This window comes from Taudactylus pleione, unplaced genomic scaffold (genome assembly GCF_031769625.1).
Source record: "Taudactylus pleione unplaced genomic scaffold, aTauple2 ptg000070l, whole genome shotgun sequence".
NCBI classification, from domain to species: Eukaryota; Metazoa; Chordata; class Amphibia; order Anura; family Myobatrachidae; genus Taudactylus; species Taudactylus pleione.
The window spans coordinates 205,757-233,034 of record NW_028284472.1 but is presented as its reverse complement, the minus strand read 5'-3'; the positions used below and the strand labels follow the sequence as shown (position 1 = coordinate 233,034).

Below are 27,278 nucleotides of genomic sequence, written 5' to 3'. Positions count from 1 at the left end.
GTGCAATGTGGTTTGATCATGTGGCAGAGATTGAGATCAGTACAGTAGGATCTGTGCAATGTGGGTTGATCATGTGGCAGAGATTGAGGTCAGTACAGTAGGATCTGTGCAATGTGGGTTGATCATATGGCAGAGATCGTGGTCAGTACACTAGGATCTATGTAATGTGGGTTGATCATGTGGCAGAGATTAAAGTCAGTACAATAAAATCTGTGCAATGTGGTTTGATCATGTGGCAGAGATTGGAGTCAGTACAGTAGGATCTGTGCAATGTGGATTGATCATGTGGCAGAGATTGAGGTCAGTACAGTAGGATCTGTGCAATGTGGTTTGATCATCTGGTGGAGATCTGTGTCAGTACAGCAGGATCTGTGCAATGTGGTTTGATCATATGGCAGAGATTGGAGTCAGTACAATAGGATCTGTGCAATGTGGTTTGATCATATGGCAGAGATTGAGGTTAGTACACTAGGATCTGTGCAATGTGGGTTGATCATATGGCAGAGATTGGAGTCAGTACAGTAGGATCTGTGCAATGTGGTTTGATCATATGGCAGAGATTGGAGTCAGTACAATAGGATCTGTGCAATGTGGTTTGATCATATGGCAGAGATTGAGGTTAGTACACTAGGATCTATGCAATGCGGTTTGATCATATGGCAGAGATTGGAGTCAGTACAGTAGGATCTGTGCAATGTGGGTTGATCATGTGGCAGAGATTGAGGTCAGTACAATAAAATCTGTGCAATGTGTTTTGATCATATGGCAGAGATTGAGGTCAGTACAGTAGGATCTGTGCAGTGTGGTTTGATCATGTGGCAGAGATAGAGGTCAGTACACTAGGATATGTGCAATGTGGTTTGATCATATGGCAGAGATTGGAGTCAGTACAGTAGGATCTGTGCAATGTGGTTTGATCATGTGGCAGAGATTGGAGTCAGTACAGTAGGATCTGTGCAATGTGGTTTGATCATATGGCAGAGATTGAGGTCAGTACAGTAGGATCTGTGCAATGTGGTTTGATCATGTGTCAGAGATTGGAGTCAGTACAGTAGGATCTGTGCAATGTGGTTTGATCATATGGCAGAGATCGAGGTCAGTACAGTAGGATCTGTGCAATGTGGTTTGATCATATGGCAGAGATTGAGGTCAGTACAGTAGGATCTGTGCAATGTAGTTTGATCATGTGGCAGAGATTGGAGTCAGTACAGTAGGATCTGTGCAATGTGGTTTGATCATATGGCAGAGATTGGAGTCAGTACAGTAGGATCTGTGCAATGTGGTTTGATCATATGGCAGAGATTGGAGTCAGTACAATAGGATCTGTGCAATGTGGTTTGATCATATGGCAGAGATTGAGGTTAGTACACTAGGATCTATGCAATGCGGTTTGATCATATGGCAGAGATCGAGGTCAGTACACTAGGATCTATGCAATGTAGGTTGATCATGTGGAAGAGATTGAGGTCAGTACAGTAGGATCTGTGCAATGTGGTTTGATCATATGGCAGAGATTGGAGTCAGTACAGTAAGATCTGTGCAATGTGGGTTGATCATGTGGCAGAGATTGAGGTCAGTACAGTAGGATCTGTGCAATGTGGTTTGATCATGTGGCAGAGATTGAGATCAGTACAGTAGGATCTGTGCAATGTGGGTTGATCATGTGGCAGAGATTGAGGTCAGTACAGTAGGATCTGTGCAATGTGGGTTGATCATATGGCAGAGATCGAGGTCAGTACACTAGGATCTATGTCATGTGGGTTGATCATGTGGCAGAGATTAAGGTCAGTACAATAAAATCTGTGCAATGTGGTTTGATCATGTGGCAGAGATTGGAGTCAGTACAGTAGGATCTGTGCAATGTGGATTGATCATGTGGCAGAGATTGAGGTCAGTACAGTAGGATCTGTGCAATGTGGTTTGATCATTTGGTGGAGATCTGTGTCAGTACAGTAGGATCTGTGCAATGTGGTTTGATCATATGGCAGAGATTGGAGTCAGTACAGTAGGATCTGTGCAATGTGGTTTGATCATATGGCAGAGATTGGAGTCAGTACAGTAGGATCTGTGCAATGTGGTTTGATCATGTGGCAGAGATTGAGGTCAGTACAGTAGGATCTGTGCAATGTGGTTTGATCATATGGCAGAGATTGGAGTCAGTACAGTAGGATCTGTGCAATGTGGATTGATCATGTGGCAGAGATTGAGGTCAGTACAGTAGGATCTGTGCACTGTGGTTTGATCATATGGCAGAGATTGGAGTCAGTACAGTAAGATCTGTGCAATGTGGTTTGATAATGTGGCAGAGATTGAGGTCAGTACAGTAGGATCTGTGCAATGTGGGTTGATCATGTGGCAGAGATTGAGGTCAGTACAGTAGGATCTGTGCAATGTGGATTGATCATCTGGCGGAGATCTGAGTCAGTACAGTAGGATCTGTGCAATGTGGTTTGATCATGTGGCAGAGACTGGAGTCAGTACAGTAGGATCTGTGCAATGTGGGTTGATCATGTGGCAGAGATAGAGGTCAGTACAGTAGGATCTGTGCAATGTGGTTTGATCATATGGCAGAGATTGAGGTCAGTACAGTAGGATCTATGCAATGTGGGTTGATCATGTGGCAGAGATTGAGGTCAGTACAATAAAATCTGTGCAATGTGTTTTGATCATATGGCAGAGATTGGAGTCAGTACAGTAGGATCTGTGCAATGTGGTTTGATCATATGGCAGAGATTGGAGTCAGTACAGTAGGATCTGTGCAATGTGGTTTGATCATATGGCAGAGATTGAGGTTAGTACACTAGGATCTATGCAATGCGGTTTGATCATAGGGCAGAGATCAAGGTCAGTACACTAGGATCTATGCAATGTAGGTTGATCATGTGGAAGAGATTGAGGTCAGTACAGTAGGATCTGTGCAATGTGGTTTGATCATATGGCAGAGATTGGAGTCAGTATAGTAGGATCTGTGCAATGTGGGTTGATCATGTGGCAGAGATTGAGGTCAGTACAGTAGGATCTGTGCAATGTGGTTTGATCATGTGGCAGAGATTGAGATCAGTACAGTAGGATCTGTGCAATGTGGGTTGATCATGTGGCAGAGATTGAGGTCAGTACAGTAGGATCTGTGCAATGTGGGTTGATCATATGGCAGAGATCGTGGTCAGTACACTAGGATCTATGTAATGTGGGTTGATCATGTGGCAGAGATTAAAGTCAGTACAATAAAATCTGTGCAATGTGGTTTGATCATGTGGCAGAGATTGGAGTCAGTACAGTAGGATCTGTGCAATGTGGATTGATCATGTGGCAGAGATTGAGGTCAGTACAGTAGGATCTGTGCAATGTGGTTTGATCATCTGGTGGAGATCTGTGTCAGTACAGCAGGATCTGTGCAATGTGGTTTGATCATATGGCAGAGATTGGAGTCAGTACAGTAGGATCTGTGCAATGTGGTTTGATCATATGGCAGAGATTGGAGTCAGTACAGTAGGATCTGTGCAATGTGGTTTGATCATATGGCAGAGATTGAGGTTAGTACACTAGGATCTGTGCAATGTGGGTTGATCATGTGGCAGAGATCGAGGTCAGTACAGTAGGATCTGTGCAATGTGGTTTGATCATGTGGCAGAGATTGAGGTCAGTACAATAGGATCTGTGCAATGTGGGTTGATCATGTGGCAGAGATTGAGGTCAGTACAGTAGGATCTGTGCAATGTGGTTTGATCATATGGCAGAGATTGGAGTCAGTACAGTAGGATCTGTGCAATGTGGGTTGATCATGTGGCAGAGATTGAGGTCAGTACAATAAAATCTGTGCAATGTGTTTTGATCATATGGCAGAGATTGAGGTCAGTACAGTAGGATCTGTGCAATGTGGTTTGATCATGTGGCAGAGATAGAGGTCAGTACACTAGGATATGCGCAATGTGGTTTGATCATATGGCAGAGATTGGAGTCAGTACAGTAGGATCTGTGCAATGTGGTTTGATCATGTGGCAGAGATTGGAGTCAGTACAGTAGGATCTGTGCAATGTGGTTTGATCATATGGCAGAGATTGAGGTCAGTACAGTAGGATCTGTGCAATGTGGTTTGATCATGTGTCAGAGATTGGAGTCAGTACAGTAGGATCTGTGCAATGTGGTTTGATCATATGGCAGAGATCGAGGTCAGTACAGTAGGATCTGTGCAATGTGGTTTGATCATATGGCAGAGATTGAGGTCAGTACAGTAGGATCTGTGCAATGTAGTTTGATCATGTGGCAGAGATTGGAGTCAGTACAGTAGGATCTGTGCAATGTGGTTTGATCATATGGCAGAGATTGGAGTCAGTACAGTAGGATCTGTGCAATGTGGTTTGATCATATGGCAGAGATTGGAGTCAGTACAATAGGATCTGTGCAATGTGGTTTGATCATATGGCAGAGATTGAGGTTAGTACACTAGGATCTATGCAATGCGGTTTGATCATATGGCAGAGATCGAGGTCAGTACACTAGGATCTATGCAATGTAGGTTGATCATGTGGAAGAGATTGAGGTCAGTACAGTAGGATCTGTGCAATGTGGTTTGATCATATGGCAGAGATTGGAGTCAGTACAGTAAGATCTGTGCAATGTGGGTTGATCATGTGGCAGAGATTGAGGTCAGTACAGTAGGATCTGTGCAATGTGGTTTGATCATGTGGCAGAGATTGAGATCAGTACAGTAGGATCTATGCAATGTGGGTTGATCATGTGGCAGAGATTGAGGTCAGTACAGTAGGATCTGTGCAATGTGGGTTGATCATATGGCAGAGATCGAGGTCAGTACACTAGGATCTATGTCATGTGGGTTGATCATGTGGCAGAGATTAAGGTCAGTACAATAAAATCTGTGCAATGTGGTTTGATCATGTGGCAGAGATTGGAGTCAGTACAGTAGGATCTGTGCAATGTGGATTGATCATGTGGCAGAGATTGAGGTCAGTACAGTAGGATCTGTGCAATGTGGTTTGATCATCTGGTGGAGATCTGTGTCAGTACAGTAGGATCTGTGCAATGTGGTTTGATCATATGGCAGAGATTGGAGTCAGTACAGTAGGATCTGTGCAATGTGGTTTGATCATATGGCAGAGATTGGAGTCAGTACAGTAGGATCTGTGCAATGTGGTTTGATCATGTGGCAGAGATTGAGGTCAGTACAGTAGGATCTGTGCAATGTGGTTTGATCATATGGCAGAGATTGGAGTCAGTACAGTAGGATCTGTGCAATGTGGTTTGATCATGTGGCAGAGATTGAGGTCAGTACAGTAGGATCTGTGCACTGTGGTTTGATCATATGGCAGAGATTGGAGTCAGTACAGTAAGATCTGTGCAATGTGGTTTGATAATGTGGCAGAGATTGAGGTCAGTACAGTAGGATCTGTGCAATGTGGGTTGATCATGTGGCAGAGATTGAGGTCAGTACAGTAGGATCTGTGCAATGTGGATTGATCATCTGGCGGAGATCTGAGTCAGTACAGTAGGATCTGTGCAATGTGGTTTGATCATGTGGCAGAGACTGGAGTCAGTACAGTAGGATCTGTGCAATGTGGGTTGATCATGTGGCAGAGATAGAGGTCAGTACAGTAGGATCTGTGCAATGTGGTTTGATCATATGGCAGAGATTGAGGTCAGTACAGTAGGATCTGTGCAATGTGGGTTGATCATGTGGAAGAGATTGAGGTCAGTACAGTAGGATCTGTGCAATGTGGGTTGATCATGTGGCAGAGATTGAGGTCAGTACAGTAGGATCTGTGCAATGTGGTTTGATCATATGGCAGAGATTGGAGTCAGTACAATAGGATCTGTGCAATGTGGGTTGATCATGTGGCAGAGATTGAGGTCAGTACAGTAGGATCTGTGCAATGTGGTTTGATCATATGGCAGAGATAGGAGTCAGTACAGTAGGATCTGTGCAATGTGGGTTGATCATGTGGCAGAGATCGAGGTCAGTACAGTAGGATCTGTGCAATGTGGTTTGATCATGTGGCAGAGATTGAGGTCAGTACAGTAGGATCTGTGCAATGTGGTTTGATCATATGGCAGAGATTGGAGTCAGTACAGTAGGATCTGTGCAATGTGGGTTGATCATGTGGCAGAGATTGAGGTCAGTACAATAAAATCTGTGCAATGTGTTTTGATCATATGGCAGAGATTGAGGTCAGTACAGTAGGATCTGTGCAATGTGGTTTGATCATGTGGCAGAGATAGAGGTCAGTACACTAGGATATGTGCAATGTGGTTTGATCATATGGCAGAGATTGGAGTCAGTACAGTAGGATCTGTGCAATGTGGTTTGATCATGTGGCAGAGATTGGAGTCAGTACAGTAGGATCTGTGCAATGTGGTTTGATCATATGGCAGAGATTGAGGTCAGTACAGTAGGATCTGTGCAATGTGGTTTGATCATGTGTCAGAGATTGGAGTCAGTACAGTAGGATCTGTGCAATGTGGTTTGATCATATGGCAGAGATCGAGGTCAGTACAGTAGGATCTGTGCAATGTGGTTTGATCATATGGCAGAGATTGAGGTCAGTACAGTAGGATCTGTGCAATGTAGTTTGATCATGTGGCAGAGATTGGAGTCAGTACAGTAGGATCTGTGCAATGTGGTTTGATCATATGGCAGAGATTAAAGTCAGTACAGTAGGATCTGTGCAATGTGGTTTGATCATATGGCAGAGATTGAGGTTAGTACACTAGGATCTATGCAATGCGGTTTGATCATATGGCAGAGATCGAGGTCAGTACACTAGGATCTATGCAATGTAGGTTGATCATGTGGAAGAGATTGAGGTCAGTACAGTAGGATCTGTGCAATGTGGTTTGATCATATGGCAGAGATTGGAGTCAGTACAGTAAGATCTGTGCAATGTGGGTTGATCATGTGGCAGAGATTGAGGTCAGTACAGTAGGATCTGTGCAATGTGGTTTGATCATGTGGCAGAGATTGAGATCAGTACAGTAGGATCTGTGCAATGTGGGTTGATCATGTGGCAGAGATTGAGGTCAGTAGAGTAGGATCTGTGCAATGTGGGTTGATCATATGGCAGAGATCGAGGTCAGTACACTAGGATCTATGTCATGTGGGTTGATCATGTGGCAGAGATTAAGGTCAGTACAATAAAATCTGTGCAATGTGGTTTGATCATGTGGCAGAGATTGGAGTCAGTACAGTAGGATCTGTGCAATGTGGCAGAGATTGAGGTCAGTACAGTAGGATCTGTGCAATGTGGTTTGATCATCTGGTGGAGATCTGTGTCAGTACAGTAGGATCTGTGCAATGTGGTTTGATCATATGGCAGAGATTGGAGTCAGTACAGTAGGATCTGTGCAATGTGGTTTGATCATATGGCAGAGATTGGAGTCAGTACAGTAGGATCTGTGCAATGTGGTTTGATCATGTGGCAGAGATTGAGGTCAGTACAGTAGGATCTGTGCAATGTGGTTTGATCATATGGCAGAGATTGGAGTCAGTACAGTAGGATCTGTGCAATGTGGTTTGATCATGTGGCAGAGATTGAGGTCAGTACAGTAGGATCTGTGCACTGTGGTTTGATCATATGGCAGAGATTGGAGTCAGTACAGTAAGATCTGTGCAATGTGGTTTGATAATGTGGCAGAGATTGAGGTCAGTACAGTAGGATCTGTGCAATGTGGGTTGATCATGTGGCAGAGATTGAGGTCAGTACAGTAGGATCTGTGCAATGTGGATTGATCATCTGGCGGAGATCTGAGTCAGTACAGTAGGATCTGTGCAATGTGGTTTGATCATGTGGCAGAGACTGGAGTCAGTACAGTAGGATCTGTGCAATGTGGGTTGATCATGTGGCAGAGATAGAGGTCAGTACAGTAGGATCTGTGCAATGTGGTTTGATCATATGGCAGAGATTGAGGTCAGTACAGTAGGATCTGTGCAATGTGGGTTGATCATGTGGAAGAGATTGAGGTCAGTACAGTAGGATCTGTGCAATGTGGTTTGATCATGTGGCAGAGATTGAGGTCAGTACAGTAGGATCTGTGCAATGTGGTTTGATCATATGGCAGAGATTGGAGTCAGTACAGTAGGATCTGTGCAATGTGGGTTGATCATGTGGAAGAGATTGGAGTCAGTACAGTAGGATCTGTGCAATGTGGGTTGATCATGTGGAAGAGATTGAGGTCAGTACAGTAGGATCTGTGCAATGTGGTTTGATCATGTGGCAGAGATTGAGGTCAGTACAGTAGGATCTGTGCAATGTGGTTTGATCATGTGGCAGAGATTGAGGTGAGTACAGTGAGGTTGTGCAATGTAGTTTGGAGTTGTAGGTAACAAAAGTGACATGAATACACTGCACTATACTATATACACATGGATAGACAAGGATGGACAGATGCACAAAGCTGCAATAAACACTTCCAAACTTACACAAATGGTTATCTATAGTAATATATTAAGAACGTTGTATCTGTCAGTTTGTTCCAAGTTGGCGCAAAAACTACTGAACTGATTTTCTTGAAAACTGCATCATTTTGCAGTGGAAACTCCTAGAAATGGGATGTAGTTAACATACCTACACCTGGCATCCCGGCTGATGAAATCCCCGTGCCGGAATGCCAATACCTGGCCAGAAGACCAGCGCCGGAATACTGACAGTAGGTGACACGCCGATGCCGGAATCCAGACAGCTGGGATGCCGAACGTAAGTATAGCGAGACTGGTTAGGACTTAGCCGCAGGAGGAGAGGGGGGAGGTTTAGCCATCACGGGGAGGGGGGGTTAGAGTTAGGTTAGGAGAGGGGAGTAGGTTAGATTTATGTACCCCGGGGGGGGGGGGGGTTAGGTTTAGGCACCAAGGGGGGAGGGTTTGGTTTAGGCTCTAATGGAGAACAGTGTTAGGATGTAGGAACAGACAGTTAGGGGTAGAAGGGGGGAGGGTTACTATACTTACCTGACCCTTGTCGGGATCCTCAGCATCGAGATGCCGCTGTCAAGTTAAAACTGAGCAATAACAGAAACAAAATGTATAAGTGTGGCACCATGTACGTGGCCGGTAAGGGATGGGGGGAGAGGTGCTATGTGCCCGTGGTCACTTGAATAGTATCAGCTACATAGCAGTCTGTGCACAGGGCACACAGTGGCATTGGTGAGATAGGTGTGGCACCATGTGCACGGCCGGTAAGGGGTGGGGGGAGAGGTGCTCTGTGCCCGCGGTCACTTGAATAGTACCAGCTACATAGCAGTCTGTGCACAGGGCACACAGTGACATTGGTGTGAGTGGTGGGTGAAGGTGCTGCTGCTACCAGTCTGTATAGCGCTGCTGGTCACATGGGCAACTCCCGTGACAGGGCCCCTTTACAACTAGAAAACCTCAAATAAAAAATTGTTGGCAGAAGCGATCGTGTGCGTACAGCGGGCAACAACAAGTGTGCAGATAAAAAGACACAAGGCTACAGGAACAGAAGGCTGCAATAGTGTGTAACATAAACAGACAAGTTAATAAAAATATGCATGTATTTACGCTTCAGTCTTCTTATATTCGGGGTGTTAGAGAAATATTAGTATTCTCTGGATTATTCTCTGGAGTATGAAAATTCACAAGTTCTGATATACAGTACAATAGTGTCATGTTCAGGAACAAAGGGGGCGTTTTAGTTTTAAAGCAGTTTATTCCCCTGTTAAAATCTCCTTTGCACATGGGTTAGACATGTCATGTGCACAATTTCTGAGTAGGGAAGAAAGGGGAGTATCACCAGTGGTGGGAGTACAGATGTTGGGTGGCTGGGATTATTTAGGAATACTAGGCTACTCTCCTCCCAGAATGTCCAGGTAGCTCACAAAGTTCTGGCATTTCACCTGGGGTCACAGGAGAGTATATAACACTCCCAGACACCACCCACCAGTTTTCCAAGTGGGCAGAGCAGTGCCATTGCTTAGCCCCCTTGTGTCTCACTGTCAGGAATGGGGGCTGATTCAGTATTGCAGGCAAGTGCACTGCTGAACGCAGATTCCCGATTATCAGGACCCATTCTGCGAGTGTGCCTCTGCCTGATTGGCAGCGGCTGCCAGCATTCCTGGAAACAAAGCGTGTCCCATTTTCTGGGAGTGGCAAGGCCAGGGACTGCGTTGATGGACGCAGTTTCCTGGCCTCGCAAGTCGGCCAGCCTGAGTAAGCTGATTAATACTGTCCATCAGTCCTTTTCATCATCTGTCTGTATCCAGCCACTGAACCATAGTTAGTTAAATGTTATTAGGGTGCAGGGATGGCCATTAACCATCGATGGTTAGCAATCACCAATGGCTTGCCACTGATGGTCAATGGTTTTGCCATCGATGGTGGAGATCTGATCTCAATAGCTGAGACCCTGCAATGTTTCTCGGTATAGGGGGCATGGCAATTATTCCTCCTCCCTGGTGCACAGCTTAGCCACCACCTCCCTTCTCTGATTGGTCCTCCAAATTAATTTGTCCCACAATACAGATGCCCATAGATGAAGCAAACCACCAATGGTTTCCTGTCAATGGTGTCCTGCAATCAGTTGGAAGTATTAATGATAAACCTATTGATGGCCATCCCTATTAGGGTAGTGGACACTGCAGGGGTAGAAGGTGTAGTGCTGTCTCAACATCCAGAAGCCCCCAATCTGCTCTTAGAAGAGCAGTGGACACTTGTTAGCCTGCAATGGGCCAGTATATGCACAGTAATGCCCTGCCATAGTGGCCCATGTTCAGTATAGGCCTCTGAGGACAGAATAAGGGCACAGGGACAGGCAGGTGTACCTGGCCACTGAATGTAGATTACACTAATGACATCACTACTAATAATCTCCTGATGTCATCTCTGGCAATTGTGTGTTAGAAAGAATAACACCACCACCACATGTAGCTTAAAAATAATATATGATGTAATTGCTATGCTGTTTGCCCTTTATAAAGCCATAGCCTACAGAAGGGGTCTTCAACCTTGGCCCTCCAGCTGCCGTGGAACTACACATCCCAGCATGCACTGCCATAGTTTTAGCATGCTGTTATATCAAAAAGGTGGCAGTGCATGCTGGGATGTGTAGTTCCACAACAGCTGGAGGGCCATGGTTGAAGACCCCTGGCCACAGTATAACTTTATTTGATCATTATGAGCTACTAAATCCTCTTAAATTAGAGAGCACAATATTCCATATGTATTCTGTTATAAATACATTTGTTTATCCTAATTACTTATAAGCTCTTGTCTGTTTTATTAGAAATCCATAGCTCGGCCCCCTTCCAGCACTGCATTCATCATTGATTGAAACGTCCATGGCTAATTTGTGCATTAGATGTTAGTAAGCAGCCATTTAGCCATTGGGAGCGTGAGAGGGGAGTCTGAGTGCAGGAGTGGGCGTGGCCGTGTAGGGTAGACGCCGGCACGAGGAGTTGTCAGACACTTGGAGGACAGGCTGCTCTCAGTGTGGTGATGACAGCAGGAGAGAGGGCAGAGAGAGGTAAGAGCTCAGGCTTTATCCCTAGGACTCAGACTATGCCCAGCTGGCTGCTGTGCTTGGTACCAGGTGTGCTCAGGAAAGTGTCTGGTAGTTTCTGTAGTGTTACTAGTTATTATAGTATTCTAGCAACAGAATAGCAGAGTCTCGTAAATGGATGAACATATTCTGCAACAATGTAATAAGCATTTACTGCTGGATTCTTGGCGTTCATCTCTGTGATGTAGTATTATTATTATTATTATTATTATTTTGTTTTTAGTCTTTTCAAATGATTTTATTGCCTATTGGGAAATATGGTTAGAGAAGTCTGACATGAATTTATGACATGTATTAGAATGTCCTGCGGTGAAGTTATTGCACAAGTTACTGCATTAACTCCTTTATGTCCAGACTCCTGGAATACTCCGAGAATGTGTCCTGGCTGGGACAATGTGCTGCAGGATTGGCTGGAAGGAAACACTGTGCTCTGCCACTGTATTTGTAGTTCTATGACCATAACTGAGATGTAATTGCTATAGTAAATCAATCAATTCCTCTCTCTCTCTCTCTCTCTCTCTCTCTCTCTCTCTCTCTCTCTCTCTCTCTCTCTCTCTCTCTCTCTCTTTATATAATACAATTGTGAAGTGCAGTGGAATATGCTGGCACTAAATAGATAGACAGACAGACACAAGAACATAGAAAGGACTCAGGGCTTTAATTCTGCCAATGTAGAGTTTGTATGTTCTCCCCACGTTTCTGTTGATCTCCATAATACTATAGTGTATGTACCTATGTAAAGAAGATGGATTAAGCTATATTTTGGAAGACTGGTGAGTGCATCCCTCTGAATTATCTATCTTATCTATCTATATATATATATATTTCAGGGCACTCTTTTACTTCAATTGTATAACATGTGGTGCGTTCCACAAAGTAATAAGTAGTGAAGAGACAGATGGTAGCACTCACATACCCACATAAAAAAATATAAGCTAATATATAAAGAGAAAAAAAGAAAATGGGGAGTCTGGCGCGGCACCCCTAAGGTAATAATATATGTGTTTATGTGATAGTTCTAACTGCTGCCTGGAACACCAAAGCGGGTGATATACCCACCCGCAGGCAAAAAAAAAGTAGAGAAGTGTTTCAAGGTGCTGTCAGATTAATAGTTTCAATCGGATAAAAATGATAAATACACATACATATATAACATACAATACAATAAAATCTATGACCATAACCCCCCAAAAAACAGGATTCTATGAATCCAAAAACAGAAGAAAGATAAACAAATGTCTAATACCTCAATTGGGACAGTTTCTAGTTGTTCGATTTGATTCCAAGCGCTTGTGTCTAAAATATGGTGATACGGTTAGAAGTCTGTATCTACCAGCGGAGACAAATGTATCCAAAGGAAGAATATATCAAACTTTCTTTAATACAAGTTGCAACATGGTAGCACGCAAGTGTTTCTTTATGTCACTTTGGCAGAGACAGGCATAAATAGCTGATGGATAAGTGACATTTCTCAGATGGGCAGTATAGGATGTTACCCAGAGATTGTACTGTAAGCATCTCCCAGTGCTGCTGATGTACTAGGCCGTCTGCCTGTTCTTAGTACAACGTCTCATACAATGCTGTGCTGTCTGTGTAAATTGCTAAACAGTTAGTAATCGATTTTGGATCTCACCATCTCTTCCGCTCCAATTAGCAGTTCCTTTGGTGTACGGCCAGGGGGAATGAATGATGTCGGTATTGATGTATAAATATAATTTCATTGGGAAACTTGAAAGAAACTGTGGGGGTCTATTTACTAAGCAGTGTTGGGAGACAGAGTGAAAAGTGATAAGAAAGTGATAAGGTGCCAGCCAATCAGCTCCCAACTGTCATTTTTCAAAAACAGCCTGTGAGATGACAGTTGGGAGCTGATTGGCTGGCACCTTATCACTTTCTTATCACTTTTCACTCTGTCTCTTAACACTGCTTAGTAACTAGACCCCTGAAACATTGAAGCATCGCTAGGTCTCTTGACCTCTTATTTATATGAGTGCTGTATGTGAGTGCCACCATCTGTCTCTTCACTATGTATTCTTCACTACACTCCCTGGTAAAGGCGTCACTTGCTGCAGTCTGTACAATTACAGTTGAACTAAGGCCCTCATTCAGAGCCACTCGCTATTTGCGGTCGTTCGTTCTAAAACAAGGGTTGGCTATTCAAATGAACCGTTCGCTGTTTGCGGTTTGTTCACGCCTCTATGTCTGAACGAGCGAACAAAACTTGCGTTCGTTTTTTGGAAAAATACGCCCCCTGGCCGCTCGCATCCTACGTCATGTCCGCTATTTATTAGATTAATCGAGTACATCGACAAGGGTATGAACTGCTCGCTATTCTTGGGGTTGGTGTTTGCTACCACAATTTTGCGAGCAGTTCTGACTATAAAATAACCCAGTGACGTGGTCAATGACGCTGCTGTTTTAAATATGCACACCCATAAAACGCCCGTTTTGACCTTTAAGCACGCCTGCGTTCTGATTTCCACTCCCCATTTTCAAGCACCTTCCCCTGTTACCACCCACATACGCCTCTTTCTGTCACTCAAAATAGCAGGCATTCGCTATTTTGCGAGCACATGAATTTCGGCCGCACTGACTGGTTAGCGCATGCGTATAACGATCCGTACGCATGCGCAGTTGGGCTAACATCGCTCGGAACGAACGAGCGGCCGCTTACGAGCGGCTCTGAATCAGGCCCTAAGTTTTCTGAGATTGTGTAGCAGGAAATGAACAGTTATCTTCTTCTCCAGCTCTGAATATTTAGGAATAATTCAGTCTCTAGGCTGCCATATATCTATCACAGTCTGCCTCACCCCCAAGCCACTGACTTGGATCTATAAGTAAGCACCCTACTGTATACCAGCAATGTACGCTGCAGTGGATATTTATTAAATATTCCATATAATGCAGTTCTGCTCGGGCCGTGGGGTTCCTACGCTCTCCCCGTGTTCCCATTGGTTTTCTGTGTGTGCCGATGGCAGTGGTAATAAGCCCTATAGATAAAGAGCCATTAGCACAGGTGAGCATGCTGCCTGGTGCAGAGCCAGTTGCAGTAAAAAAGCAGTAACAGCCGTGATTTCAAATAGTGTATGTGTATATGGTAAATGGTTATTGTGGTTTAATTGAGAATGGAGTTAGGGGGAAATGTATCAAAGCTTGGAGAGAGATAAAGTACCAACCAATCAGCTCCTAGCTGCCATTTTTCAAACACAGCCTGTAACACAACAGTTAGGAGCTGATTGATTGGTACTTTATCTATCTCCACTGTATGTCTCTCCGATGCTTGATACATCTCCCCCTTAAGATGATAATATACTGCATTTGTCTATTTTATAAACTTCCCCTCCGGGAGATCCAAAAAGCAAAAGGGAGTTCTGTGACGGGCCTCTGAGACATGTTGCGTTCCCTGGTACTAGATGGGGTATCTCTGGGTAGGCTTGCCATATCATCACTGTAATTCGGGATTACACAGATTCTGGGGCTGGCTGACCTCAAGCCTCCTTTTCACCTGGTCTTAAATAGCCACAGAGCCTGTGTAATTCACGTGTCACGTATTAAAGGGATGATATAGCAAGCCTAGGAATGGGCAAACACGGGTGTGTGGTTACGTCCAGGCAGGAAAACCCTTATGCTGCATACACACATAACGATTTTGTTAATGAACTATTTTCGTTCAGTTTTTCCCTTAAAAAAGTAAATGATTTTTTTTGAAGTGTAATGAACAATTTTTTTGAATGATTTTTTCAACGATGTTCCTTCCCTTAATGAAAATCGTTAAGTTGGACAGTCTGAAATGGACGATGAACTACAAACAAACTACAAACTGGAGTGCGCTTCAACGATTATCGTTCATCATTGTAACTCAGAAAGTGAACGATTTTTTGAATGATAACGACATCGTTATCGTTAAATCAATAAAAAAATTGTTACGTGTGTATGCACCTTAACTATCAATATTGTGCATACCCAGTGCCGAGGGGGAGAGAGGCAATCCTTCTCCGCCATGAATAGCCCAGACCCAACAAACAAGACCTGGTAATACCTTCCAGTCCCACGTCTCAGCACCCCTGGTTCCAGGGGGGCAGGGAACCCCCAAAATTTGGGAGTAGACATTATATAGATAGTGAACATGTCATACTTTCCAACATTTAAATGGAGCCCGGGAGAAAGCTCCTTGACTAGATGCAGGTGGGCAGTGATGGGGCCGGGCGATCGCGTCATTAGGCCCTGCCCCCTCGCTGTGAATTCTCCGCAAATCGCTGACATTTAGATAGGGGCCGAGCCAAATGACACGATTGTGATACAATAGCGTCAATAAGCCCCGCCCCCCACCCGCCAGACTGCGGATTCACGGTAAAATTCTCCCCATTCTTCTCTAGGAAGTGGGTGGGAAGCAGGGGCAGTGCCTGCTCTTCCGGGGGTGCGGGGGGGGTACCCAAAAAAATGGGAGCCTCCCGCAGGTTCCGAAAGGGTAGGCATGTATTGAGCATGTTCATAATATAAAGCTGCACTGCTACCTACCACCTAGCTGATGTCTGTAGCCAGAAAGGGCAATCAGCAGCTTGGTAAAGTGTAGGTGGGGGTGCAGCTTTAAAGAACTTCTAAGCGGGAATTGAGAATCCTCACGTCCCAGGAGCAGTGCTCTGTGCAGCCGCGGTCAGTACACACAGAGGACCTCATTCAGAGTCGGTCGTTGCGGCCGCACGGTCGTAAGGGAAAAGGGGCCGGATATGCAAATGATGCACTCGCAAGTTGCGTCCTTAAGATCGGATCATTAGATGGCCGACCAAGGGGAGGATGCGGCCGTAAGACAAAAAATACGCCCCCTTCTCGTACGCATTACACGTCATCTCCGGCCATATAAGGATTCACCGATACCATCGGTAACCATCGGAACTGGTCGTAGAGCTTAAGGTTGACCATACCCTCTCTTAAGCTCTACGATCAGGTCAGTGTACAAACCACCCATGTCACATGTGCCATGACACTACTTTGTTAATTATGCACTCCCATAAAACGCCGTTCGCATAATTAGGCACACCTGCGTTCGGATCTCCACTCCCCCGTTTTCAAGCACCTTCCCCTGTTACCACCCACAAACGCCTCAATCTATCACTCAAACTACCGACCTGGCTGTGTTCAAGGAGAGAGAAATTTCTTATCGTAGCAGCTAGTGTGCGCACGCGCATTGCGAACTTTACGCATGCGCAGTTTAGCGTACATCGGTGGCGTACGACCGTGCGGCCGCAACGACTGACTCTGAATGAGGTCCTGAATGCTTTAATGCATAGTTTTGTCTCTCCCTGTCCCAAATGCACTGCTGTTCCCCAGCCCTCTAGCATTGCGGGTGAATATGTGTGCCTGTGCAGGGAAATTAGATTGCAAGCTCCACTAGATCAGGCACTGGTGTCGCTAAATAAACATCATAGGCTTGATACAGAATTGCATGGAGGTCCACATTGCAGGCGGAATCTTGCCACGTTTCGCAAACGCGACCTTGATAAACTATGGGTGACTCAGAGTCACGCACAGAACGACCGCATCAGAGATCCGTCTGATGTCAGAGGGATGTCTTGCACCAGGTACAGAGATGGTGCAGATGTGATAGAGATTTTAGCTACTCCCACAGGCCAATGGGCAGGGGAGGTGCATGCATTTATTTCCCATAATGCAATGCATCTAATTTGCACTAAACCAAGCCCTTTGCAATTGTACAGCGCCCTGTCGTATGTTGGTGCCATTTAGATAAAAGGTAATAGTGCTTTAGCAAAAAGTGTTTCCCCATCAGCGCAAAGCACATTCACAATGTGACTATATGAGGGCGTGCTGTGTACTGTATACAGCACCGCTCTGCTTATGAGGTTGGCAGATTCCTTACATGGGCTCCGGAACAATGGCTTCCCCTGTAGCTGCTACCTTACTCAGACCACAATGCTTACAGTAAACAGATGTAAAGTAATACAATAGCTGACTGTCTTATACTGTAGGTGACCCAAATAATCATGACTAAATATTTATTATATCTACCATAATTGTAAGTTGCAACTTGAAGTATATAGGTGCATACACACGTAACCATTTTGTAACCAACGAGTTTCTGTCAGATTTTCCCTTGAAAAAGTGAACGATTTTTTGAAGTTTAATGAATGAAAATTGTTCCTTCCCTAATGAAAATCTTTTTGTTGGACAGTCTGAAATGGACGATGAACTACAAACGGGAGCACGCTTGAACGATTACCGTTCATCGTTACAACTCAGAAGCTGAACGATTTTTTGAACGATTGAACGATAACGACGTAGTTTTCGTCAAATCGTTAAAAAAATTGTTACGTGTGTATGCGCCTTTAGATTTAGCATGAAATCAATTTATGACATGTATTGCATATATTGGATCCAACCACTAGAGGCTGAAGAGGTTACACCTGCAGAGCCATGGACCAAGGATTTACCTTATTTCAAATTTATTAGCCGAAATAAAAATTTTCCAAGGTTAAACGTATTGTTCTGGGTCCCTGTGATATTCATCTGCTAAAGATCCTCCTATATCTTTAGCTGAGACTGAGGTCCTGATTCAGCAAGGAACGCTCGGATGCAGAGGCACGCACCCGGCTGCGGCGAGCATATGCTAATGAATGCATACGCACCGCAGTCACAGCAGAACAAGCAGACACCCAGCACTACATAATACCACCCACTTCCCTTTACTTGCGTCCTCTATACCTGGCAAGACAGCAGAAACATCGGTAACATCGAGAACCATCGGACCCATACGCACAATAGCGGTTGACCTGACCCTCCCGCAGACATAGTGAGACTACCTAGACCTCAAGCTGTATCGCCGCCGCAAAGGCTTAATTTTGCACACCTCTGAAACGCCATCCAATTGCACATTTACGCCTGCATTTGCCCGACCCCTCCCCTGCCACCACCCACAAACGGGCACTTCCTGTCAATCACTTGTCCCTGGGGCTGCGGACTCACTGCATACGCATACTCCATTGCACTGGAGCGGTTTGCGCACGTGCACTGCGATGCATGCGCAGAGCAAAACCATCAACCAACTGCGTGCATCTGCATCCGTGCGTTCTTTGCTGAATCAGGCTCTGAGTTACTGTGACATTGGTGACCCGCCCCTGTGTCTGTCCTGGGCTGTGTAGTTCTGCAAAGTAAGTCTGCAAATCTGTCACTCCCTCTCTGCCTGCACACTTAAAGCTGCTTCTCCCTCCTAATATGGCGACCTGAAAGGAGTGACAGAGAGCATTGTTATATTATCATTTATACGGCGCCGCAAGTGTTCCGCAACACCTCATTTTAGCAAAGTGTAAGCACGCACGTTAATTCACATGTATTCTTCAGATCACTAATGCAGTTATGAATATATGTTAATGTCGAAGTGGCTTTAATTGCACCACATTGTAAGACATTAAAATTGATGTCTTTAGTGCCTCATGCCTCAATGATGTCACTATTTCCTAGTGAATTGATAGGCTTCCGTCTCATGAGTTTAGCCTATGGTTGCCACAACTGTCTGCTGATGATGTCTCCACTTTAAAGGGCCTATTCATCTACACTTAAATGGCCCGTGCAGAAACACTACGTAACGGGCCATTCATTATCAGGTCCGATGGGACCACCTAATATTCAGCAAATACCGAAAAACTTAAACTGTTCAGAGTTTGCTTGCAATAACAAATGCCATCATTAGATGACGCTGATTCTCGAAGACCCCACTCCTTCCTATGGAATGGAGGTACAGTGCCGCCTCTTCACTATCTCCCCAGTGGTTTTGCGCTTGCGTGAGCCTCGGTTACATATGCGCAGGAGCCGGCGCTGGCAGAGGGAAGTAACGCTGCTACTGAAGAAGTGTTACTAATTGCAGGGACAGCTGCTTTTTTCGGAGCAGTTGCCCCCGCACCAGTGCAATGCTGAATTGCTGCAGTGATAAGTACCCCCCCGCGGCCCCCAATGATGAATAGGCCCCTTTGGCTGTAACTTGTTGCTAATATTTAATGTAAGAATTTGGGACAATTCTTTGCTCTGACAATGAGGCTGGTCCCCAAGTTTACGAGAGTTTCTCACAGTCCGGAATATAATACAGCAATGTTCCTGGGACACTATTTACATGTTAATAGCCACAGGGAACACACTATAGTCATGGCATATGGGATGTAAGCTCACTATGTAGCCCCGGGGGTAAGGACAATAATAAGGCCAAACATCTCCAGCTACGAGGGCTGAGATGCTTCATGTCACTGTGAATATATGGGGAACTCCTGCCTGCTATTCTGTGCCTTTGTGAGTGTGGCATTGAGAGCCAGAAAACCCCGCTAGGGCTGAAATCGCTGTTTCAGGTTTTCCCAGACGAGGGACATGGGAGAATGCAGAATGGCAGCTGTATAGGGAAGTGATGACAATGTGCCCTCTGTATACTGCTGGAGTATATTATCATTTGTGTGGCCTGCTGCCGGATCTGCTGCAATACTTATGGTAGATGGAGGAGATTTGTGAATTTATTCAGCTCTCTGATGTATGAGTCCGTTCTCTACAACCTCTAACATGGGTGTGGATTAACAGATAGACAGTAAAAAGGTCGACAGTGTCTAGACAGACACCAGGGGCCAAATATAATAGGGTGAGAGTTTAGAAAATGTGAGAGAGAACTGTCACAGTGTTAAACTCAGCCAATGTAATACAGACACAGAACATGGAAACTCAACCATTGTAATATAGTCACAGAACACGGAAACTCAGCCAATGTAATACAGACACAGAACATGGAAACTCAACCAATATAATATAGTCAGAGAACATGGAAACTCAGCCAATGTAATACAGACACAGAACATGGAAACTCAACCAATGTTATATAGTCACAGAACATGGAAACTCAGCCAATGTAATACAGACACAGAACATGGTAACTCAACCAATGTTATATAGTCACAGAACATGGAAACTCAGCCAATGTAATACAGACACAGAACATGGAAACTCAGCCAATATAATACAGTCACAGAACATGGAAACTCAGCCAATGTAATACATACACAGAACATGGAAACTCAGCCAATGTAATACAGACACAGAACATGGAAACTCAGCCAATGTAATTCAGACACAGAACATGGAAACTCAGCCAATATAATACAGTCACAGAACATGGAAACTCAGCCAATGTAATACAGACACAGAACATGGAAACTCAGCCAATATAATACAGTCACAGAACATGGAAACTCAGCCAATGTAATACATACACAGAACATGGAAACTCAGCCAATGTAATACAGACACAGAACATGGAAACTCAGCCAATGTAATACAGACACAGAACATGGAAACTCAGCCAATGTAATTCAGACACAGAACATGGAAACTCAGCCAATGTAATACAGACACAGAACATGGAAACTCAGCCAATATAACACAGTCACAGAACATGGAAACTCAGCCAATGTAATACAGACACAGAACATGGAAACTCAGCCAATGTAATACACACACAGAACATGGAAACTCAGCCAATGTAATACAGACACAGAACATGGAAACTCAGCCAATGTAATACACACACAGAACATGGAAACTCAGCCAATATAATACAGACACAGAACATGGAAACTCAGCCAATATAATATAGTCACAGAACATGGAAACTCGCTTGTTTTTCAGACGCAAAAAACTCTCAAGATTTAAACTCTCATCCAGGTGTTTCCTCTATTGAAAATACAACTCGATCAATGTATTAGTGTGAGAGTTATACTGCTAAACTCTCACTTTTTCTAAACTCTCACCTAGTACATTTGGCCCCAGATGTTAGACAGTCAGTAGGTCAACTGGGACAAAAGGTTAACAGGAACAAAAGGTCGACACATTAAAGGTCAGCATGTAAGTAGGTCGACATGTACAAATGGTCGACATGGTCAAAAGGTTGACATGAAAATGGTGCCTAACTGTCAGGGAAAGGGCCTAACCCTTACCCTCCGGTAAGTGCCTAACCCTAAACCTAATCGGAAAAAAAAAAAATCTTGTGGTGACCATTTTTTTGTCGACAATTTTTGTGTCAACATCTTGACCCTGTCACCCATTGTACCTGTTGATCTTCTTACATGTCGACATTAGCGTGAAGACCTTTTGTCCCAGTCGACCTATTGATTGTCTAACATCTGGTGTCTATCTAGACATTGTCGACCGTTTTACTGTCTGTCTATAGTCCGGAACCCCTCTAACACTGTCTCCGACTGTATATCCTGATCTCCCTACGGTTTGGGCTATAATTACCGTATAAGGAAACAAGGTGCCTGGTTCAGGACTCAGAAACCGCATGTTCATTTTAGTTTTATGCTAATTTTATTTACTTTCCTTACATGGGGTTTATGGATAATTATGTATTTAAGGGGAATATTTAAGTTCCCTCCAAAAATGACAATATAATAATCTAGTTAAGTAAATATGTCACAATGGTGATTGCAGTGCAGTGAGGTCCATCTAGAGCAGTGATAGAGTAACGCCATAGACTTCAGGCCTCCCACCTGTAAATAGACAGAATTGTGTTACTAATTTATTTATTACCAGTTACTTATACAGCACACACATATTCTGCAACGCTGTCCAGAGAGAATATTTGGCCATTCACATCAGTCCCTGCCACAATCTATATTATCTACCACATGCACCCGCACATACTTACAGACTAGGGTTAATTCTGTTGGAAGCCAATTAACCTACCAGTATATTTTTGGGAATGTGGGAGGAAACCGGAGCATCCAGAGGAAAACCACACAAGCACATGGAGAATATACAAACTCCACTCAGTTACGGCCGTGGTGGGGATTGAACCCATGACCTCAGTGCCGTGAGGCAGTAATGCTAACCATTACACCGTCTGTGCGGCCCAGCATTTAAGTAATAATATATAGCTCTAAATGACTTTCGCAACATTCACCCCACACGTGCCCATCACTTGCTCCAAAATTCCACCATTTGCCACTCAGACTTACCACTTGCTTCAAAAATGCCCCACCCCCCCCACTGGACACAAAATGCCCCATATGCCTCCAGAACCCCTCAATGCACTAAGATTATACATTCCTAGCTCCAAACTTTGGGGTTCCCATGGACTCCCTTGAGAGCGGGTCACTATCCCACCTAACGCCTAATACTTAGTGACCCGCTCTTCTGTATGTTGCTGCGACTCATGACATTACCCCCTGTAATGATCGTAAAGACATGAGCGCGTATTTGCACCAGTCCCTGGGTCACTGCAATGCCGGAACTCCTGCAGAATAAATACAGTTTGTCAGGTGTAGATGCGTCTCTCTGGGGGTACGCATCTGTAACTAATACATGAACTTGGCCTAAGTTAAACCGCACTTCCCTCCATTACGCCATCTCTCCAGATGCACGCCATGCAAGTGTCAGATTCCAGCGTCAATCAGCCCCAAAGTTTCAATATAAAAAGTACCATATAAATGTTTTGTTTGCAAGAAATCCGCATTACTTAGTGATGTTTAGTAGCTTTTTACCATTTTACATTATGTTCCGCCCACTAGGAGCAGTGTTTCATTGGTGTGTGGGATGGGAGACTTACTATAAGGGGTAAATTTACTAAAGTGAGAGTTTTTAGAAGTGATGTTGCCAATAGCAACCAATCAGACTCTGCTTAACATATAACTAGCACCTTCTAGAAGATAATAGCTAGAATCTGATTGGTTGCTATGGGTAACATCACTTTTAAAACTCACTTCTAAAAACTCTCACTTTAGGAAATTTTCCTCTAATACCCCTTTTACACCGGAGCTAAAACCCGGGTTATTGCTGGGTTAACCCGGGTAGCTCCTTGGTGTAAAAGGGGAGAGGGTTGGATCGCCGGGTTGAGTGACCCGGCAATCCAACCCAGGTGACTAGCAGGGTTTAACATGGGAGTAACCTGTGAAACCCTGCTGTGTGTACGGCGCCCTCCGAGTCTTGATGACCTGCAGTGCGCCGCAAGCCGGCCGATTGGTCCGGCTTCAGTGGCGCTTGGAGATGACGTCATCTCCAAGCGTCGACTTCAACGCCGGGTCTATGCAGATTCGACTCCGATGTGAACGGCGCCGACTCGGGAATATCCTGGGTCGGCGCCGGCTAAATTCCGGGTCTGATCCGGATTGGAACCCTGTTCCAACTCCGGGTCAGACCCGGAATTTAGGTGTAAAAGGGGTATTATTGTATTTCCGTTAGGGAAGAGAGTCAGAAGCTTACCAAACTTAATAGCCTACCTTTGTTCCAAATAACAGACTTACTAATGGACTGGTAATTATTTGTAACAATAAAATAAAGACAATATAAATTAGTTAGAAATCGGGTATATTTGAACAGCGAGCAGTAGATTACATCTGCATTTAGTACACTGAATTTAAACTAAATTAACAAAAACAATTATTTCTAGCTAGATCAATTCCACATCACAGTAGAGACAGAAAGAACGTTTGACTGGGTGTCTCAGGACATGTAAACACATGCTAAATGTAATTATGCCATTGTAGCATGTATTGCAATATTCCTTTCAACTTCTTGTATTTTCATAACTGTCAGTCAATGCGATTTCATAGGACTAAAACCCTGTAATTTCCCTGATTAAACTAACAACTTAATCACCGCAGAGATCAATGGATTACCATCTCACTGGAGGAAATACTCCAACCGAGAGATGGCAACACCTCGAAAAAAAACTATACAGTACATTGCGATATCAGTGCCTCCGGTGATAAGTCCAGACACAGAAAGTGCTATAAATAATATATAAAGTACAATTTAATGCATTATATCCTGTGCTTATGAATCAGTGATGAATTAGGTTTTTTTAAAAACAGCGTTACAGTTGCAGGATTACTGTGGTAAGTAAATGGATTAAAACGAGCAGTAATGTCGCCATTTACTTAGGAGAATGTAGTCTTACATTTACAGTGTTGACATTCATAATATCGACACCACAATATCGTCAGTTAAGATGTCGGCATCTGCAGAATGTCGACATGTTCACAATGTCCATATGTGTGAAATGTTGACAAACTGCAAGGACCGACAAGTGGACAGTTAGAATTAGGTTGTGAGAGGGGAGGTTAGGGTGAGGCACTAGGCGTAGGGTTAGGGGTGAGGAATAACTTTACTTACTGCCGGAAGCAGCGCAGGATTCAACAGAAGTCATCCTGATGTCACCGCTGGACCTGGAAGACACTGCTGGAGCCGCGGACGGATCCGCAGTAACAGGTAAGTAACCACTAGACCGTCAAGGATGTTTTGTTGACGTTCTTCTAATCATGTCTACATTTCATCATGCTGCATGACGACATTCTTATGTCAACATGATGAATGACGGCCAAATACAGTATACCACACCCTCTTAGGGCATATAGTAGACGTGAATTCACAAATACAGTGCGGAGTGGCATTGCACATTATGTTGACTTAGCAGTAGAGCTGAATGTATCACCACAATGTCCCAATCCTGCAAATATATCCTGTTCTACCACTGAACTCAAAATGAGTGAAATTGCGCTTTCAACATTTTGGTCATCTGTAGTATTTAATTAGAGGCGGTTTAAGAGCGGAGCCATGTTCTCAGAGACCTTCGCAGTAGACTCTGGTGCAATGCCAGAGAGGAGGGGGCCTGACCGGACCCTGCAAACGGACCCCTCTTCTCCAGCGATGCAGTTCCCGGGACATCTCAACTGAGCATGCGCGAATCGGCGGAAAATGCCTGCAGTGGCCATTTTCGCAGTGATTTCTGCAGCCAGCGCTGGGCCGACAGCGCAGTAACTATATTTATATGGGTGCAGGGTGAGCGCCCCCCTGGACCGTGGGGTCCGTATACACCGCACGCCTTGCACCTATTATAGATAGGTACCTGAATTTAATCACCCTTAAAAATATCCACAGGGCTGCCTAGACAGGTGTACACACTATACTTCCCTGCTTTCCTGGAGTGTCCAAGATATTCACACATTTTTTGGAGCTCTCCCTTACTCCTGCGAGAGCAGGGAACCCTCCCGGGTCCTGTCCAGTTCCCTAATTAAGAGGATAGGGGCTTGATGATGTAATTGGCTGCAAAACAAGTCAGCTTGGTCCCTACACACCCAGCCTAAGGCTGTGATCTGTGGCATTTATCAACTTGCTGGTGGGACTTCAATCATTTTGCCATGAGGAAAGTAGATACAGGAAAATCATTAGTGCCAAGAGGAATTCTTTACTGGCACTCAGCAATAATACTATTTTATATACACACAACACAGTCATAGAATATGAATATAATAAGTATATCGTAAAGATGTGACATTTGCGTTACTATCCTAGCAGGAGACAGCGCACACCTAGCTCCTCCCCTACCTCGGCTGCTTCCCGCTGCCACCCAGTATGAACAGAAGAGATATACCAACCTGCTTACACAGATGCCCACCATTACTTGTATATCAGCAATTATATATCAGCCAGAGGCGCTCATAGGTACAGTGCCAGCCTGATGTGCCCATTTGATTATATGCTTCCGGAGATGCCCACATAGTTAAAGGCTATGCCAGCCATAGTTTTCCACTAGCTTGTATTCCAGCCAGAGATGCCAACTTAGCAGTAAAGTGACTGTAGGGGAGATGTATCAAGCTTTGGAGAGAGATAAAATGGGGAAGTTGCCCCAAAGGCACCAATCAGCTTCTACCTGCCATTTATCTAGTGCAGTCTATAAGTTATGGGCAACTTCACCATTTTACTATTATTAACTCTGTGTTGGAGCCCAGAGGTCTATAAAGTGGTGATCTGTGTGGGTAAGAGAGACCATGGGAGGAGATGTACTTAGCCTTGGAAAGTGCTAAGTGGACGGAGATAAAGTACCAACCAATCAGCTCCTAACTGTCATTTTTCAAACACAGGGGGCTGTATGACCTCTACGAGGGCTACGAGAGCAAGCACCGTCTGAAGATGAATATCAGGAGGTCCTATGAATGGCCCGGTAACAAAAACATGTGGAAACTAGTGTTTCCGCATGGTTACCAGGCCATTTATCGTTTGATGAATAGGCCCCACCACAGCCTGTAAAGTGACAGGAGCTGGTTTGTTGGTACTTTCTCACTCTCCATTTTATCTCTTTCCAAGGCTTTGTGCACTGCCCCCCCCCCCCCCCACCTTGCTGGTCTTCATTATTCACTTCTCTTATCACTCTACCAGCGCTTAGTTGAACAGCCCTTAGAAAAGCCAGGCACAGACGGGGCTTGGAGAACTCTAAACCATTTTTAGGTGGGTTATTTTTTGACAATTGAATAAGAGTGGGGGGCTCTAAGCCAGTATCTTACTTAGGGCCCCATGGGCCTTCCTCGTGCTCTGGTGACTGTGTATTTTTCCCTTCTGTGTGTGCCAGGCTAGCTGGTGCACTTCTGACCCCCTGATAGCTGGCCTGACACTAGGGAGTGGAAGGAGAATTTGCGGTTGTGCAATAATAAAAATGTTGTCTAGCCGGTGATCCGGCCATGTCTCAGGACAGCCGTACCTAGCCATGGCGAGGGGGATTTTCCTCCCCATACTTCTGGTAACTGAGCCTGGTTGTGTAGAGTAATTGCTGAGTACCGGGAAGAGGATATTTCATTATTGCCCGAGTTTCCATAACAACCCCACAAAAGTGTTTGTGTTCTAGACCACTGCATGATCCAAAGGGAAACGGTAAGGTAAAACCTGCTGCACGTACTTACAGCGAGATATTGATCAGGAATACAGCGTATACTGCCACGCCGTACA

The 27,278-nt window shown here is 44.5% G+C and overlaps 1 protein-coding gene across 8 annotated transcripts in view; it reads left to right on the top strand.

Moving 5' to 3' along the window:
- Window positions 1-27,278, top strand: part of FAM167A (family with sequence similarity 167 member A) — a 134,353-nt gene that overhangs the window by 68,620 nt on the left and 38,455 nt on the right. Inside the window, exon 1 of one of the 8 annotated variants that reach the window (XM_088467210.1) lies at window positions 11,319-11,483. The exons of the other annotated variants lie outside the window; for them this stretch is intronic. The gene's annotated coding sequence lies outside the window, so the exon portion shown is untranslated. Of the gene's footprint in view, window positions 1-11,318; window positions 11,484-27,278 lie in introns of those variants that run through there. 8 annotated transcript variants of the gene reach the window in all.